The sequence below is a fragment of the Hylaeus anthracinus genome, unplaced genomic scaffold (genome assembly GCF_026225885.1).
Source record: "Hylaeus anthracinus isolate JK02 unplaced genomic scaffold, UHH_iyHylAnth1.0_haploid 0, whole genome shotgun sequence".
In the NCBI taxonomy this organism is placed as follows: domain Eukaryota; kingdom Metazoa; phylum Arthropoda; class Insecta; order Hymenoptera; family Colletidae; genus Hylaeus; species Hylaeus anthracinus.
Window position 1 is genome coordinate 24,499,571 of NW_026533254.1, and position 11,338 is coordinate 24,510,908.

General features: G+C 45.4%; 1 protein-coding gene across 7 annotated transcripts in view; it reads left to right on the forward strand.

Annotated features, from left to right (window-relative positions):
* Positions 1–11,338, forward strand: part of LOC128893678 (potassium/sodium hyperpolarization-activated cyclic nucleotide-gated channel 2) — a 143,164-nt gene that overhangs the window by 65,115 nt on the left and 66,711 nt on the right. The gene's annotated exons all lie outside the window — the stretch shown is intronic.

An 11,338-nucleotide genomic window follows, 5' to 3' on the forward strand; every position in this document is an offset into this window, starting at 1 on the left:
ATCACAGTAGTTGAATACCACAATATTTGAATACCAAAGCGTTTGAATACCAAAACCTTTTCAAAGCACAGCATTGAATATCAAAGCGTTTAAAAATCACAGGATTTGAATACCACAGTACTTGAATACCACAGTGTTTGAATACCAAAGCGTTCGCAAACTACAGTATTTGAATATCACAGCGTTTGAAAACCACAATATTCGAATACCACAGTACTTGAATACCACACTGTTTGAATACCAAAGTGTTTGAAAACTACAGTATTTGAATATCACACCGTTTGAAAACTACAGTATTCGACAATCTCAATACTTGAATACCACAATATTCAAATACCACAATATTTCCCTGCTATTTAAATACCACAGACTACTCAAGTTCCCCCTACTAAGTCACAGAATCGACGAGTAGTTCTGACCCTTAAAACTCTTAGTCTGTCCTAAGCAAGCTCGAATCGTTCCCAGCGATTCGCGAGTGTATCGTTCGCGCTGTATGCGCTCGTTTCGAAGGAAGCTCGTGGAATCCCGTGCAATTGGTCATTGACACATATTCCCGGAGGCGTTAGATAATTTTTAAAGACGGCCAGTCGGACGATTGACCCCGCTATTTATCGCCATGTGTTTTTGCATGTTCGTCGTTAGCTTATTTTTACGTAACGCGGCACGCCGCGATCGATCCTCGTTATGCAGGCTCTGTGCGCGATTTTCTCGGTGACTTCTTTCCGTGTTTGATCGCTGGATCGATTCTTGAATACAGAACCGATACACCTCGACGAGACTTTGGCAAACGTGGAATTTTAACATTTATTTTCTTTTCGGGGAACTGGTGTATGTTTTAGTAAATAATTTTAAGAACGCGTTCTTCTGCAACTTTTGAAAGAATACTGTAGAGTATCAGAGTATGCCTAAATTATTCAGATACTATACTATAATAATAGAATACTCGATTGCTTTAATAGTACTCAAATATTGCTATGAATGCAACGACTATTCGAGTACTATTTTTCCACCGATCTTTGTACTTTTAATGTGTATTAATATTGCAAAGAAAATACCGTTAAGAGCCCCTATCGAACGCGGAAAGAAGTCGCGAGATAAATGAACGAAAAATGTCAGAAATTGTTTAAAGAAACGATCACGTGCGCACGTATTAAATGTCAACAACGTTCCCGTCGAGTGATCGTCCAGAATCTGTTTTTCCGGCTCGATGACGCGCGCGAATTACTCGCAACCGCGTTACCTGTCCAGGATTGCGTCACTAACGTCGAAGCCATTACCTGGAGGAACGTTAAACGTCACCTGCCCGCTGTGGTCGATCGTCGAACCGTGCAACTCGATCCCGGTGTCAGTGTCGTCATTATAGTCATCGTTCCAATGTCACGTTCCTAGTCATAGTCAGTCTTAACTTCGTCGATGTAGTCGTTATCCTCGTTGTTACAGGTACCATCGTAATACTAATCGTTGCAGTCTTATCTTATCCTAGTTGTAGTCACTGTTATAGTAGTCACTGTTATGATTTTGAGGTATATATAGTCTTCGTACTTATCTCCACCAATATTTTCATTGTTATTGTCACTGTATAGTCGCCATAGTCATCGTTATAGTCATATTATTATAATCACTGTACAGTCGTCATAGTCATCGTTCCAGATACATACATAATCGTCCTCATGTTCGTCGGCAACGTCATTCTTATTGTTCCAGTCAATGTTATAGTCGTCATAGTTACGACTATACGTTCCCAGTCTTCATACTTATCTTTATCAATATTCTCTCTGTTATAGTCACTGTATAGTCGTCATAGTCATCGTTCCAGATACATAGTCGTCCTCATGTCCATCTGCATCGTCATTGTTATTGTTACAGTCAATGTTATAGTCCTCGGTATCGCCTTATTCATCTCCACTTTGATTCGTTCCTCCTAAAAGCCACTCTGTCTCTACAAACGCGGCGCCTAACCGTTTTCACCGAACAAAAAGGAGAATGGTCTCCGCGAGCGTACGTTTAAAATTGAACTACGCGCCCACGCGGTGAAAAAAAATTGCTTCCCCTTGCCCCGGTGAGAATATTTTAAAAAAAAAGGTGGCCCTAACGGATGCTCTAGAGAAAAATGAGACGTTCACGTGCGCGCGTCCGAAACGCGGCCCGAAGGAAAGATTAATCCGCGTAGGCGCGGAGATGGTAGGAAAAAAATGTGGTACGCCCACGAGCAGCCAGGTGGTCCCGCGAATGCAACTAACTAAAACGAATCGGTAGCAGCGAGCTAAGCGGGTCACGAACGCCGGACGAGCAGGTTTTTGTTCCGCCGATCGGGAGCTCTCCCCGCATTGTGAACGGATAAACGTGTGGGCGGGAGGGGGACGGTTAGAAAATATGGAATCTTTGGTGATTCGTTGCTCGATCTCGCGATGAAGGCCAGGAGTTGCTGTCACGATGCCAGGAGGAAATATGAATTCGTACGATCTCTATCTCGCTCGACTGCGGATATATTGGACCGCTGTAGGGACACTTTAGAATTTCTTGTTATGAAAGCAAAGTACTGGTTTAGTTGGATCACGGACACGCTTGATTCGAGGTTCCTCCGTGTCTGTGGAGGCTCTCCGTGTCCCTGGGGTCTCTCTTCTCCGACCGGGAGAATAGAGAACCTAACGATGACCCTCGGACGTCGCAATCGAACCCGTTCTCGATTAAAGTCTCTGTAGAAAACGATTCGTCGCATGAAACCGAATCGAAATTGTACGTTGCACTTTCTCCGTACGACGCTTGGTACTCGAGAAAATCGACGTCGAAGATTTGGTAGATTGGAGCGCGATATATTGGCCGCTCAAGGTCACCGATGCGTTCTCCCCCCCACCCCACCGTAATTTCTTCCTGAAATTACTACGAACAATACGCAGCGTTCAATTCGAGAAAATACGTTACTTCGAACGCAAATTTAACCAGGGCTCGATCGAACAGCAAAAGGCACGAGGTTTCAACGAGCATTCTCGCGCATAAACATCGCAGCGCTTTTTGTCCAAGTCGGACTTTCCAGAAGCACCGAAAACGCGAGATTGAACGTTCTCGAGTCCACAATTCCTCCGCTCGGCTGTTATGGCGGAATGCAAACAATGAAGGATTGCAATTAATAGCGGTCGTGAAGTTTTCTTTGAGAAACCAACGCAGCGCTGTAAGTAAATTTCCATCGCTGCCATTTTCCCTTTCGATCATGCTCTTCTTAGAGAAAAGGATCGAGACTAGAGCCAAACGCAATGAAATCCGAGAAAGAACTTTTACTTTCTTCGATGAGGCTAACCGAACGCACGTTCGCATGACTCAGCGTCGGAATGCGCTTCCATTTACCGCGTAATCGAGTCACAACGGAACGGTATATTGTTTTACATTAATTAACTCGCGGCGAAATTGTGATTACCGCTACGGTTAATCCGATAATTGACTCCGTAACCGCATCAAAGTCGAATCGAAACCGCACCGAGCCGAGCGTCGAACTGTGTCGCAGTGCGTAAAAGAAGACATCGTCCCCCGAGAGGCAGTTTTTCTCGATCTTTCCCATCGTTTCTGAATATCCCGTTCCTTCAATGGAACGACGTGTCGAGAGTTTGCGGTGTGTCTATAGGATCCTAGGTCAGGTTAAACCGAGGTCTATCGATCACTTCTGACGTACCCTGGGCTACCGAACTCGTACAATGATAATCAGGCAAACATTCAGGGACGGAGAGATCATGGGTATTGCAGTAACGGGTGAAAGGTCAAGAACAGGCTCGATTGTCAGAGTTTGAGAAAGACTAGGAGTCCAACAGGTCAACAAAAGTTAGCCTGTCAGAGGTCCATTACCTTTGCCAACTGTGAAACCAGTCCCTTACCCCGGGTCCACACTGCGGCGAACACGATGAAAAACATAGCCTAAAAACGTTCGCAAGGGTGTTCCTACTGTCGCTAACATGCCGGTGAACATCTACGATGTTCGTACTCCTGTGAAACTGATGTTATTTTGTGGATTCGGGCGATCCGCATCCCCTACATGGTTGGAAATGCTCGAAAGTAAACGACCGTTTACGACCACCTGCCCGACTAATACTCCAAAGTGATAATATGCGTGACCGTAGTTAATATTAGTTCCTTAATATTTAACCAAGTTTTTATGCTTTTTTTGTTGTATCTCGATGAAAATATATGCAATATATTGGCGAGGTTTTTCTGATAAAAATGATACCAAACACGACGCAATTCAGACAATTTTGAATTTCGCTTATGATAAGTAATAGATTTTGTTACAGCCTATATATGTATTACACATACTATTCTTCAAGAAATGTTCGTTTTTTTTTAAGACAGTATGCTTGCCTATTAATATTTTTTAAAATACCATTTTACGTCCCTTGTCAGCTTCACGTCTTATAAACGTTAGCTATGTGAACCTGATACCCGACTTTTCAAAAATTCATTTGTTTATGGAAAATAATAGCATTTCGTTTGTACTCGATTGAACCATTAATAGTTTCGTTTGTACCTTCATCAATTAATAAATAAAAAAAAATAAAAATAAAAATCACTCAGCATCCGACATTGAGATTTTTGTAATCTGTTTTTTCACTTCGTTTATACTTCGCTAGTTTAAATTTTACAGAACAATTGTTGTACGCGTAAGAAAGGAGTAAATTAATTTTCAAAATATTTTAATCTGTTCTTCCTCTGTGCCTGTAACTTTAATTTTGAAAACAATGCGGTCTCATTCCCTTACGTTTCCACTTCAAAATGAGTTCTTCAGAAATACGCAGGATTGATGAGTGACGAACTCTCCCCTTACGCGTATAAACGATTGCTTATAAATCATAAACTATTGAGGTACAAACGAAACGAAAAGGGATACAAACGGGTACAAACGATTCTAAAGAATAGGGAAAAAACAGATTTCAACAATCTGAATGTCGGGTGCTTGTCATTTTCTTTTATTTTTTTTATTTATTAATTGATGAAAGTACAAACGAAACTATTGATGGTACAATCAAGTACAAACGAAATGCTATTATTTTCCATAAAAAAAGTGAATTTTTGAAAAGTCGGGTATCAGGTTCACATAGCTACAAAAGTTACCTAGTTTTTCCATAGGCCCTAATTATCTCCTGGCAAGAATTTTACAATCTGTTTCCTATTTTCGAACAGACTTTCTAATCGGTTACTGGCTCACAAAATCAAGTATTAATATTCTAAAAATATTGCATATTGTAAACGAAACTTAAAGTTGTCTGAATTGCATCGTGTTTGGTGCCATTTTTATCAGGAAAGTCTCGCCGATATATTGCATATACTTTCATCAAGATACAACAAAAAATATACAAACTCGGACGAGTAATAAGAAAATAATGTTAACTTCGGTCTCGCATATTATCCCTTTGGAGTATGTACCTACCTGCGACTGGTCATAAAGACCAGTCCCACAGTTGGAAAGAATAGCAATCCCCAAGCTCCGAGGGTTCGAAAAGGGACAAGAACGAGGAAAAAGGCGATGTTATTCCCGAACGTGTTCGCCGGATCCACCACCTCGTGGATCGCCGAATTTGGTTCGCGAACACAGTTTTCGCCTAACCCAGCGGGGCTACTTTTACGATTTTACGCCTATTAAGATGGTCATTTGTTAGCGAACTCTCCTATTTCCCGTCCACACTACGGCGAAAATCGGTGAATAGCAGGGTTACAAACTGCAAACTGCGGTGCTACCATGTTCACGACCGATGTACGCGAACCGGCGTTCGCCGCAGTGTGGACCCGGGGTTAGAGGTTCCTTAGGTTCCGTTCGCAATCTGCGAAAGTCACGGTGCACGTTTACTTCCTTCCTAATATTTATGCTCGCAACTCCTCCCCTCTTGGGCTCACTCGTCCTCGCGAACTATTAAACGAGGTAGCCTCGTCCCTTTGCCCGTCAACCTGCGACCTGAAAGTGACGGTCACCGTTCGTTTCCCGCTCCCTGAACCTAAACATCCCCTTGCCGTTCGAAATAGAAAATAGAGAAGGAAGGGGAAGGGTTGAGGACGATGGAGAACGCGGGCACAAAAGCAACCGCGCGTAGCCAGTGACATGGAAGCAGGGGCGACAACGGAGTCGCATCGACAAACGTGCATTCCCCTCCCGTGCTTTTGATCTCGAGCGCGTGCTGGAACGTCACCTGGAACGCCACGAGCCCCCGTTCTCTTCGGGGCAAATTGGAAACGTAGCAATCGAAAGCGAACCTTGACACCTTTCCCACTTTCTCTCCTTCTCTCTCTGTCTCCCTAACTCCTCCTCCTCCCCCACCCCCCCACCCCCCTCCTCTGTCCCTGGTGTCTCACTTCTGCCTACCTTGATGGTCGTTTTTCGAGAGGCGGCACACACTCGACTCCTGGATATATGACTCTCCTCCTCGGTCGACCGCATCAACCAGCGGGGAAGTTTCTTAAAATAGATTCTAGTGCCAGCGCGAAAAGGGGGCGGGGGAGGAGCTGAGGTCCGGGAGGGGGGAGGAGGAGGGGGTGGGTTTGGTGTCCGTGTGGATGTGCATCGAATGTACACAGAGCCGGCGCTGCTCGAGAGGGAACGCCTGAATGTCTCCGTTGTGCTCCGGTGGCACGCGAGTCCCGGTTGAACACCGGCACGGCGTCGTATTTAAATGTGACAATCGTTTTTCTCAGGGTCGCGGAAGTTTGCTTTTCAGCCTCTTCACGGTCCCTCCCGGTAACTTCTCTCTTGTTGCGTTACGGAGGCATCGAGACGAGGCACCCACGCCGCCCGGTGTTTCGCTGAGCTGTATTCTCGGCCGGTATCGGGGATCGATGCGCCGTACGTGTTCCGATTGATCTGCGCGATAAATTAGGTACTTTCCATTCGTATTTGCCGTGGAAGCTTCTCTGCTATTTTTGGGAGCCCCGAGTTCAGTCGATGGAGACGCCGCTCGTCGAGTGTATCTTTCATCGTCGAGAGGGATGGGACGATTCCTCGAGCGTGTAATTGCGAATCCGCGCAAGGAACAGAAGCGATATTGGGCTATACATTTTCTTTGTACGAGGCTTGGTTCGCGAGAAAATCCGCATTGAAGATTTATCGAGTCCGAGGGAGATACGTTGGCCGCTCGAGGTCACCGATGCTCTACCTCCACCACGCACTCTCGAACATTATTGGTGTTTTTTCATTTGGTACCAATCGTGGAAGTTTTCTATTCACGGGACGATTCTGCGAGCGTGCAATCGCGAATCCTCGCGAGGAACAGAAGCGATATTGGGCTATACATTTTTTTCGTACGAGGCTTGGTTCGCGAGAAAATCCGCATTGAAGATTTATCGAGTCCGAGGGAGATACGTTGGCCGCACAAGGTCACCGACGACCTACCCCCACCACACGCTCTCGACCATCGTTGATATTTTTTTTCATTTGGCTACGTGGAATTTTTCTATACATTTATCGGAATTCTAAGCAAACGTATTCGTCTCTGTCGTAATGTCTTACGCGAGAAACATAAAACGACGTTGCGCAACCTTTTCCTACCATGTGACGATGTTACGAGCCATTGTTCCACGTAACCACATTTTATTGTCGTTTACGCATCTCGTACGAGTTTCGCAAGAATTCATCGAGATTGTTATTCGCATCTCGCAAGTGTGGACGTTGCCTAAGCTTCGGAATATAACAACCCTTTCGCTGTATCGTACATACCGCGACGAAGTCTCGTCACCTCTGACCTCGTCATCCTGATAATTATTCCCACAAACTTTCCGCAAGTGTGAACGAGTGTTAAAGAGGACCACACACCGAAACCTTTCTCGCTTATTATACCCAGCTCCGTTCTTGACCGTGGCCGCGCGACGAGCCAGCTAGACGTTTCCAGGCGCGTGCACTAGACGGCTCTAGACGATTCGAAGATGACTTTGTCGCGTATAAAGAGCCTCCGTGTATTTTCCAAGCCTCGCGTCGTCCTCTCGCCTCCCTTCGGTCCCTTTCACGTGCGACGGCGGTCGGGTTGTCTGTCATCCGTGTTCCGTCTCCCTGACCCGTCCGTCGCTTTTTTTTTTCTCTCTTCTCTCGAGCTCGCCAAAGAGGAACGTGCGAACGCAGCCTCGCACACAAGGTGAGACACGGCCACTCGTCGCTATTTTCGCGCGCGCCCTCCACGCCCCTGCTTGTATTGTTCCGCGGCTCGTATCGGCCCTTGTTAATTGGGGGAAGGATAATTAGCGTTCGATCAGAGTTCGGGTCGCGCAACACGCTTCGTTGGAAGTAAAAATGATCACAATGGCTCGCGCGCGCCCGCTTCCTCTCCCGATAGGTGGTAACATGCTTTCTGATCCGGTTGGAAACTGGGTCGACGTGTTTTCGCGGTCAAATCGTGTGTATTCTGCGCTAGGGGGGTCGCCGTTTTGTTTGTCACGCGCCGACTGGCGCTGGGTCGCCTCCGTGTCCCTAACGGGACACAATAGGCCGATGCAAAATCATTTAGACGGTATGTGGAGCGAATATCGTTGCGCGAACCTGTGCTGGTGGATTCCTCGTCGAAACGGGAGTCGTCGATGTGGGGTCGATCTTTTTCGTACGGGACTTCCTTTCGATAAAAAACTCATTTTAAGCAGGATGCATTAGCAATCGTTGTCGAGACACGCGGGAAGCGATTCGTCGCGCGAAACTGGATCGAAATTATACTTTGTATTTTTTTCGTACGACGCTTGGTTTTCGAGAAAATCAATATCGAAGATTTTGTAGATCAGAGCGAGATATATTGGCCGCTCAAGGTCATCAAGACACTCTCCCTCTCAATATCGCTTAGTCGCCCGTACTACCTCCCACACGTTTTCCTAGTAAGATTGACCGTATCAGTCTCACGCAAACACCATAATCTTTAAATTCTAATGTTTATCGAACAATGTTCAAGCCCTTTGCTCCGAAGTCGCTTTCAGCGGGCAGCATCGGATTCCCTAATTGTACGTTTCGTAATTGATCGTAAACTCGAGGGAATCGCGACATTTTCGCGAATATTTCGCGACAGTGCAATCGTCTGGCGCGGTTCAATAAATGCGCGAGGTCATATTCATCGCGCGCCGCGCGGAGCCAATAGAATTAATTTGCGAATTTATCCACGACGCGAGGTTTCCTTGCATTCAATGAAAGTGAAATTAAGTCGGCTTCATCGAGTAGCTCGCTATGCTTGTCGAGCGACGCTAGACGCCGCGCGATATGGAATTTTTCTGGTATCGGTAAAGAGTTAAATCTGGTCCTCGATTAATTGAAATTCGAGAGCTGGAGTTATCGTACGATTGGAATATTAATTTAATCGTGGGCTCTTCTTCGTGCTTCGTCTCGCGGCACAAAAATCGAAACTTAGTTTTCGTTTCTGTTCGCAACAGTTTGAAATCTGTTAAATAATATGAATCGTAAGTAACAGTTCGATGATTCGACATGTCTGTTCGTAGAGATCTGTTACGCATAGTAATGTAGATCCATCCCCGGAGAGCGCGCAACACAGCATTCAATTTTCTGAGGCCAGTTTCAAGTACGCCAATGAATATTTATCAGCGCTGAATCAAAAGACTCGAAGCTTTCGGAATACAAATCGTCACGCATTTACCGCTCGCGAAGCGAACATCAATGGCTTGCGAACGAGAGTATCGTGAATAAGCAAGGATTTATATCTCGCCTCGTTTCTTCGACATCGGCTTAAATAACTCCTCGTGAGATGAATAAATTATTTAACGAGTCGGTCGAAAAAGAGTGGTGGGGAGAGCCCTATCGGTGACCTTGAACGATCAATTTATCTCCCTCGTACCAAATAAATATTCAATCTGTGTTTTCTCGAAAACTAAGCCTCGTACAAAAAAAGTGTTGAGTACAATTTTGCTTTTGTTTCACCCAAGGATCCAATTGACATTAATAATTCTTCGAATTTCGAATATGTAGTAACCTTAACAAAAATATGAACGATAGTTGTCCACGAATGGTGAAGAGGGTTAGAAACAGAAAGCTTTGTAAACGTCGCGGTATCGCAAATGGTGGACATTTATCTGGGATTGCGATCAGAAGCTCTCGGTAACTGCATGAAAAATCGTTTTCAGCCAAACGAGCTGTCGATAACAGAGGTCTGGGATCGTTATGCGACCCTCCTTGTCGTTGGGTTTTCTTGCGATTTACTTTTATCGATAGGTTCTCTTTGTCGTGCGTCGATTACTTTGAGCCATTGTGCCCGAAACGATTAAAATGTCTCTGAAAACGTTGAGGAAACACTAATCTCGCGAAAACTTCTGTTGCAAACAATTAACCTTCGTTTAATTGTAACGAATAAAGTCTTCGTTAGCTTCCTAGTAAACAGTTTGTAGCGAGCGAGGCACTCAAATAAACAAAAAAAAGAAAGAAGAATAATTAGAAAATGTGACCTATTTTTTAGCGAACAAGATGGAAAGCCGCGTTAAATATACAACGCTCTCATCCCTGACATTTCCCTCTTCCGAATTGTCCGGAAACGCGATCTCTTAATTGTCTGGAGTAACGTCACGGTGAAAGGGTATCGATTTATGAGCCGCGGGACAGGAGGAGCGAGAGAATCGACGGGCAATTTGTCGAGAGCGATAAAACGCGACGATAAGCCACGGAGAATCGTCCAGAATCGCAAGGACGACGCTGAGCGAGAGAGAGATGGATAGATTAAGATGTGGAACGCAAGTTGAGAGCCTGTTTTGCGAGAGGACCGCTTAGGCCAGTCAATTCCAAGGGTAACTACAGTGTTCGGCTCGACTTTGTTCTCGAGAGAGACGAGGGGGTACCCATAGAAAAAAGAAACAGAGGGTTCGGTGTAGCGGCAAACTATAAAGCGATCGCTCGAGCACGGCTGTTGTTCTTTGGAGAAGGACAGAATATGCCTTCTCATTTCAGCACTGGTAAAATCGACTTCTTTTCGAGTCTCTCACTCGGCGGGCAACTTTAAACAAAACGGCGGGGATAGCGAGTTGTTTATTTAGAGGCGGGAAACAGTTGCTTATTTCGAGACAGTACTGTACCAGGAGCATATGGGCTCCCTCCGTTGATGAAAGCCCGTGACGACGATTAGCGTTCACTAAACGAGACAGGGTGGACCTCCACGTGTCCCAATCCCTCGCTATTTGTGTTTTCTGCGCTCTATTAACTCCCTCGCTTCGAGTGTTCGAATTGCACCAGTTTTAAGAACGGTTCCCACCCCTCCCTCCGTTGATGAAAGCTCGTGACGACGATTAGCGTTCACTAAACGAGGCAGGGAGGACCTCCACGTGTCCCAATCGCTCGCTATTTGTTTTCTGCGCTTTATTAACTCCCTCGCTTCGAGTGTTCGAATTGCACCGGTTTTAAGAA